Source organism: Gracilinanus agilis, unplaced genomic scaffold (genome assembly GCF_016433145.1).
Source record: "Gracilinanus agilis isolate LMUSP501 unplaced genomic scaffold, AgileGrace unplaced_scaffold47074, whole genome shotgun sequence".
Classification (NCBI taxonomy): Eukaryota; Metazoa; Chordata; class Mammalia; order Didelphimorphia; family Didelphidae; genus Gracilinanus; species Gracilinanus agilis.
Genome location: NW_025381438.1, coordinates 1 through 7296, shown reverse-complemented (window position 1 = coordinate 7296; position 7296 = coordinate 1). Strand labels below are relative to the sequence as shown.

Sequence of the window (7296 nt, the reverse complement as noted above, 5' to 3'; positions counted from 1 at the left end):
AGCATTACATGGCAACTTTACAATAATTGATCATATGCTAGGGGACAATCCTAGAGTTAATTGCGGAAAAAGCAGAAACATGAAGTGCATCCTTTCCAGACCATAATGTGTTATGTTAATAATCTGATCCTGTTACTTAAATGATATAATGAGGGCACTGAGATTTAGAAACTGCAAAGGAGAGAAACGTCCCCAAGCAGCTCCTTGACAGCAGATTCCACTGAATGTGAGGATGGAATCTTGTCAATAGTTACAGGCCCTTAGTAACAGGTCAAGCCAGAGAAACAGCAGGTGTTGTAAGGACACTGGATAGTGAACCTTAACCCAGGGGATCCCAAACAGTTAAGTTTTAGTTTAATCCTGAACTAGATAGACTAGCTAAGCTTGTTCCTGGATCTGACCGAAAGTTGAATTAAGGATGACTTCAGTCACACACAAGGTAAGCTGTTAACTTGTGAATTGAAATACTGTTTGAAGCCCTTTAAGGTTTAACAGGGTTTATTGGATAAGAATTGGCGGAAGGGGTAAATTGGATGCTGGGAGAGTGGGAATTGGTAAACCCTGACTAATCTCTAAGATAAATATATGTATCTTGACTTCAGGTCATTGTAGTTGAAAGTCCCTCATAGGTGCTGAGTCCAAGTGAGACTTTGAGAGTCAAGCCCAGCTCAGAAACTGCTACAGATGTTCGGTACAGTTGTTCTCCTTGGATAATATTGGAGAATGATTGAGGCTAAATTGCCTTATTGATAGAGGTGAACAATTCTGATTAGGAAAGTGTAGTCCCTATCTGCCTAGACCAAAATCTACCCACTGCCTGACCTCCTGCCACCCAAGTCCCAGAAAAGTGAGGCCTGAGGATGTTCCGGTCTGGGTTTACATAGAGGCTCCTCAACTGTCTTGGCATGTGCCAGCCTCCTACCAGGTGGATTTTTTTTTTTTTTTTGGTTCCATGATGTTAACTGTCTGCCATCTCCAAATCCAATGTGGCTGTATCTGCCAGCCATTACAAATGCAATAAAAATTATATGTACCAAGGGACCACTGAGCCATCTAGCAGACCCCCCCCCTTGCCTCCCCAACCCTTCCTCAACCCACCCCACCTCTTCTCTTTCAGCAAACTCCAAGCCCCTTCTACAGACTACCACCAGATGCCAGATGTCTAAAAGTGGAAAGCTGAAAGGAGGAAAGGATGAGATCATCAGAGAAACAGATGAACAGATCAACCACATGCTAGCTTTCAGCAGACCAAGAAGTGATCTCTTGGACCCATATTCATGAATCCAGTCTCTGAAATGGATCTTTTTGTAGGCTAGGTAGAGTAAGTGAGCACCAGACGCTGAGCAGAGTGCTGATGGCTGGGCGACAGGGCTTCATCAGAAGAAGTTCTGGGGCCAACCAGGGCTCTTCTTTGGAAGCCTGTCTGGCTTTCTTGTGGAGCTGCAAGTGAATTGAGCTTGTTGTGGGTGAGAATAAAAGTCCTGCTGCTGAAGGATGAAGAATGAATGTGGAGAAAGTGACCACTAATGTGCCTCCCAGACAGCAGTGTAAGAGGAGGAAGCCAGACCTGTTCTGGGAGCTAGCTCTCGAAAGGAAGAGTGGCAAGGTTTTTTTTGAGTTTGGAGGCAGATCAGGGCCTGCACTGGAATCCCCTGTGGGACCTTGGGCAAGTGAGTACTTAACATTGCTAGGCCCCCAGTGGCACTGTGGAAAAAGGAGGGGGGTGGATTCTATGGGGTCAACGGTCCCTGGCAGTTCTAAGCTTGACTAAACCAGGGAGACTGAGAAGTTAGTGAAGCCAGGGCTCTTCTGGCTCCAGGTCTATTCTCCTGCTGGAGGTGGAAGCATCATTTGGGTAAGTGTCTCTAGCCTGTCCTGGAAACTACTTTGAGGGTTAGGGTATCATCAGAAAACCTTATAAGAAAGCAGATATTTTCCCCTTTTCTTTTTTTCTTCTTTTTCTTTTGATTAATTAATTAATTCCATGGTTAGGTGATTCATGATCTTTCCTTCCCCTCTTCCCTCCCCCCTCCCAGAGCCTGGGTTATACATGTATCATTGTTCAAAACCGATTTCCATATTATTACTATTTGCAATAGAGTGATCAATCCATATTATTACTATTTGCAATAGAGGCAGGTAGGGACTATAATCTACTTTCCTAATCAGAATGGTTCACCTCTATCAATAAGGCAATAGATTGCAATAGATTAAAGTCAAAATACCCAATCGTATCCCCATGGAACCCAGTGATGGATCATATGTTTTCCTTCTGCCTTTCTACTCCCACAGTTCTTCCTCTGGATGTGGATGTGAATAGCGTTCTTTCTCCTGAGTCCCTCAGAATTGTCCTGGACCCTTGTCCTTGTCCTTGCTACTAGTAGAGAAGTCCATTCCATTTGATGGTTCCCCTTTTTCTTTATGGAGGAGTGGTCTGGTTGCAGGGCTGGGCACTTTGGTTTTCTGCTATAAGCTTTTGATTTTCCTTTTTGATTTGGTCTGTCCTGTTTTCCAGCTGTTTGATTTTGGTCTCCAATTTGCTTAGCAATTCTTTTGACTTGGGTGCATCTTTTTCGAATTGCCCAATTCTAGCCTTTAGAGACTGGTTTTTGGCTATAATCTTTTGGTTTTCCTTTTCAATCTGGTCATTTCTGGTCTTTGATTTACTTGCCTCACTTTCCAATTGTGAAATTCTGCCTTTAAAACTGTTATTTTCTTGCCAGATCTCTTCCATCTTTCTCATAATCTCAGATTTGAACTCTTCAAGACCTCGTGACCCATTTTCATTTTTTTGGGAAGGTTTGGATATGGTTACTTGTTTGTTCTCCTCTGCTGTTTGCTCTGTTGTCTGGATTTTCTCTGTGTAAAAGTTGTTGAGTGTTAAAGGTTTCTTCTTCATCTTTCTCTTCTGGGGTTCCTGATTCTGGCTTGCCATTGTTAGCCCAGCGCCCTCTCAGCTTTATCCTCAGGCCCAGGGTCTGTCTGCGCTCTTTAGGCTCCTGAGGTCTCAGGTCTAGTTGTTCTCAGGGTCAAGCCTCCTGGTGGTCCCCTTGCTTGTTCTTCTGCCTGAAGCTCCTTTAACAGTCTCAGGGCACTGCTTCCAAAGTCGTGTACCCCTCTGAGCTGGGTCCCCACTCGAGGTCTGAGCCTGTGCTCAGGATCCTTGTCCGTGCCTGTGATCCGCAGCTGCGCCTGCACTCAGGGTCTGTGTTCAAAGTCCGTGTGTGTTCTTTAGCCTCTTGGGGTCTTAAGTCTTGCTGCTCTCAGGAGCAGGCCCTTGGAGCTGCCAATGACTCAGTGGGTGCCCCAAACTTGCTCTAACTCTCTTGCGCTGGCTTTGGCACTGTAGGTGGTGTGTGTGTGGGAGGGGGGTGCTCAGCTTGCGTTTTAGTGAGAGCTGTTTCACCCCTTTATAGCATGGAAATGCCCCAATTCCACGTACCTTCAATGCTGCGCCCTGTTGTGGGGTCCCTTCTTTGGTCTGGATTTGTTTTTATGTCTTCTTGAGGAGTCCTATATGTGTGGGTTAGGAGAGGTCAAGCAGCTGCTTTTTACTCTGTCTCCATCTTAACCCAGAATCCTGGGCATTTTGGAAAAGGCCCTCAAGACAGAGCGAGAGGAGGCTTATCCAGCCAGGGACCAAACTCTCTGGAAGGTGTGGATGCTGCTAAGTTCGGTTCCAAGTGAGAACAAGAAGAAGTGCAGAAGCCAGAGGAGGAAGTTGAGTCCGATTCCTTTAGAGGGAGGAAATGTCTCAGCTTGCCTGGCTTCCCATTTCTTTCTCAAATTTCGGCTCAAAGGCCATTCATTAGACAGTGGTCTCCATTGGGACACTCTAGTCGTGTGATGTCACTGGGGGGCGGGATGTATCCAGATAGGGAGCAGGGGCTGCCTCTGGGAAACAGAAATTGGGGTTGGGAGTGGGGGGTGGTAGCAGAGGAAGGGGGAAAGGCCCTTCCCGTGGATCGGGTTGAGAGTGCTGGCAGGTGTGCGTGATTGGTGCGTTTTTAAAGCGTTTGTGGTAGTGTGGGTAATCGAGCTCGGAGTGGTCATGTGTTTATGGTGTGTGTGTATGTAAGGCTTGTGTTTGCGTGTGTTGCAAAAGCATACTTACCTGGCAGGGGTGATTCCATGATCACGAAGGTGGTTTCCCCAGGGCAAGGCTTATCCATTGCACTCCGGATGGGCTGACCCCTGTGATTTCCCCAAATGCGGGAAACTCGACTGCATAATTTGTGGTAGTGGGGGGACTGCGTTCGCGCTCTCCCCTGATTTGTATGTCTTCCAAAGTCAGCCTGTTTTTTTTGTTTGTTTGTTTGTTTTGTTTTTTTACTTTTTCCTTACTCGTCCAAACTTATTTCCCAATCTTTGACTTTAGCTTCTTGTCTGTCTCCAAATTCAACCAACATGTTCTGCGCCCCTCAGATCTTGCCCAACTTGCTTCTTCTTCCTGATATAGGTTAGACATACAGTTAAGCCATCTTCTTTTCAGTGGAACTGTCGTATGCACGACTCTGGTTGTTGTGATGTGTCAAATCACAGCAAGGCATGGCAAAATGACTTTCCTACTTGGGCTTGAGGCTATCTGGTTAATAGGAACGGCAGGCTCTTCACCAACTTGTCCAGTATGGATGTCTGTTTAATGGTTAGGTCACTGCTCCAGTGGTGGCAATTGTGCCACAGTACAGGGGAGAGTGAGTGTCTCAGGATATATCCCCTGCACCTACCTTATTGGCCATTGGTCAGGAATTATCGACAGCAAAAACTACTCTCTCCTTTCAAGAAAATGAAGAAAAGCCGATGGAACAAAAGTTACTTTACGTGTGCTCTTTTCCTTCCCTTATTAGTGACCATTTTGTCTCTAAAAGTAGTGAATCTTTCATTTCAATGAGTATCTCGCTCCCCGCTCCCGTGTTAAAGGGTATCTCGAAAGCCACAGTCCTCTCCTTGCTTCTCTGCCTTCCCACCGGAAGTCTAGTCTAGTTCGTTTGTATGTTCTCATGCAGAACCAATGACCCAGCACCGGACCTGTCATGAAGGACTCGCCAGCGTTCTGATCCTGCAAAATTTCCCTAACGTCTGGCTGTCTGTTGGTCAGGAACAAATCCAGAGCTGAAAAAAGATTTAGAAAGAATTTGAAGTCTTCTGGCAGAGGGGAGAACTGAGACAGACGGTCCAGTCAGTCACCTGCACCTCCACGAGTTACATATTACTTTGGATTCAAAGAAGCAAGGGGAAAGTAGCTGATTGGCCAGCACGGATGGCTAAGACAGGTAGATTGCTTGAGATGTGTAACATAAACTCCTTAAATTCCTTGTAGCAATCTCCGGGTCCTTTAGAAGATGGGGGAGGTGGGGTGCGGTCGGGGAGGGAAGGGGATGGGAGGGGGTGGGGGTGGAAACCGGGCGGTTCAGCATAACCCGGTGGTCCTAAATTAAGCACTAAACTGATTTGATCTCTAAGGTACAAGTCTGATCTCTCAGCCGGGAAGGGCTAGGTTCAAAACAATGCAAGAAAGTTTTCCCACATAATACTAATATATCTGCAGTAGAGGACGTTAGTCTATGATTACCTAAATCCATTGCTACTCGGAAAGAGTTCTACCAAAGGAGACAGTGGAGAGAAGGTGATCTAAAGGAAGCGAAGAATGCGTGTGGACTGGTGCCCTCAGTGTTTTACATGAGTAATTCGAACCCTCAGTTTTCCTCGATGGATGCTCTCTAATTCTTTTCACCTAGGAAAAGTTGGCACTTCGTTCAGCTAAAAGTAACCACCTCTTTCTAATGCCTTTCCCGCAGATTGAAATTCTCACTTCTCTTCCATCAGAAGTCTGAAGCAGCAGAGTTGGGCAGCTAGATAGATTGAGAGCCAGGCCCAGAGACGGGAGGTCCAGAGTTCAAATCTGGTCTCATACACTTCCTAGCTAGCTGTATGACCCTGGGCAGGGTCCCTTAACCCCCACTGCCTATCCCTTACCGCTCTTCTGCCTTGGAACAAATATATACCTAATGATTCTAAGACGGAAAGTAAGCGGTTAAAAGAAATAAAAACTAAAGTTGAAGAGTGGATCATAAACCCAACACGTGAGGTGACCAACCAAGGGGAAACGGTGGTTTCAATAGTAATGTGGTATTATTGTGAAATCCCACGCGCAGTACAACCGCATAGGCTTGCGTACTTAAAAGTAAGAGCTGCCTCTACCGACACCAGCAGTCTCCAAAGAGTAAACGCGTAAGCCTATGGGTTTCCGAAGAACCACGGCTACGCAAAAAAAAAAAAATAATAGTAATAATTTTCGCCTTTTTTTAGAGAACACGCAATTTTTCCCCGAGGGGAGGTGCACCGTTCCTGGAAGTACTGCAATACCAGGTCGATGCGTGGAGTGGACGGAGCAAGCTCCTATTCCGACTCCCTGTTCCAAAAATCCATTTAATATATTGTCCTCGGATAGAGGACGTATCAGATATTAAACTGATAAGAACAGATACTACACTTGATCTTAGCCAAAAGGCCGAGAAGCGATAGCGAGTGCCACCAACGCTCTCCCATCCCCTCACAACAACACACTCTTACACACAAGGCGACTAACACCTCTTCACCAACCTTCAACCTCCTAGAAACCCCACCGACACCCTCAAAAATACAGATCCAGCGACACAGTGACGCCTACACAAAATACACCACCGCAGGAAAACACGACACAGAAGGAATTTTGACGAATTTTAGCTCTTTCTTCGCGAAACAACGCACCCTCCTCACACCCAGAAAACCTTGCTCGCTCGCCAGCTCAATATTTGCATAGCCCTCCTCACTTCCGCACCAAGCCGACCAATGCCTGTCCTCGAGGGGGGCGGGGCGGAAAGGAGCCGGCTGTGAATGCTTCCTTAACTCCGACCGGCTGCCAGGAGCTTCTTCCGCCAACCTTCCAGTTCCCCATTCCCTTCGTTTGCTTACCTCTGTCCCCTCTTCTCAAAAAAGCTCTGTAGAGACCCACCTATGCGCCATCCTGACCGCATTCCTGGGGAGCCCACACTTCACACGCACCCTCGATTAATGTAGGTTTCCTCAGTCCTCCGAAACAGTGTCTCCACGATTTTTTTTTTTTTTAACCCAAATCAATAATCAAAGTACGGAAAACAGACCAACTGCACACAGATGGATCGCCAACCCGCATGTCCTAACTCCCGGGGTAGCTAGTCACCACTTTTGAAAAGTCATCCAAATGTAACAACTTCAGCCAAATCACTCAAGAAACATTGATCAAGCAGCGTCCAAGTGCCAGGCAGAATGTTAAGC

General features: G+C 46.5%; 2 non-coding genes across 2 annotated transcripts; one reads left to right on the top strand and one right to left on the bottom strand.

The window, feature by feature from the left end:
• Nucleotides 1–4106: 4106 nt before the first annotated feature.
• On the top strand, nt 4107–4271 carry LOC123255469. Its single transcript, XR_006506763.1, has one exon. It is a non-coding gene; the product is annotated as a U1 spliceosomal RNA (small nuclear RNA).
• A 2061-nt stretch (nt 4272–6332) lies between these two features.
• Nucleotides 6333–6523, bottom strand: LOC123255470. Its single transcript, XR_006506764.1, has one exon. It is a non-coding gene; the product is annotated as a U2 spliceosomal RNA (small nuclear RNA).
• Between the last annotated feature and the right edge of the window lie 773 nt (nt 6524–7296).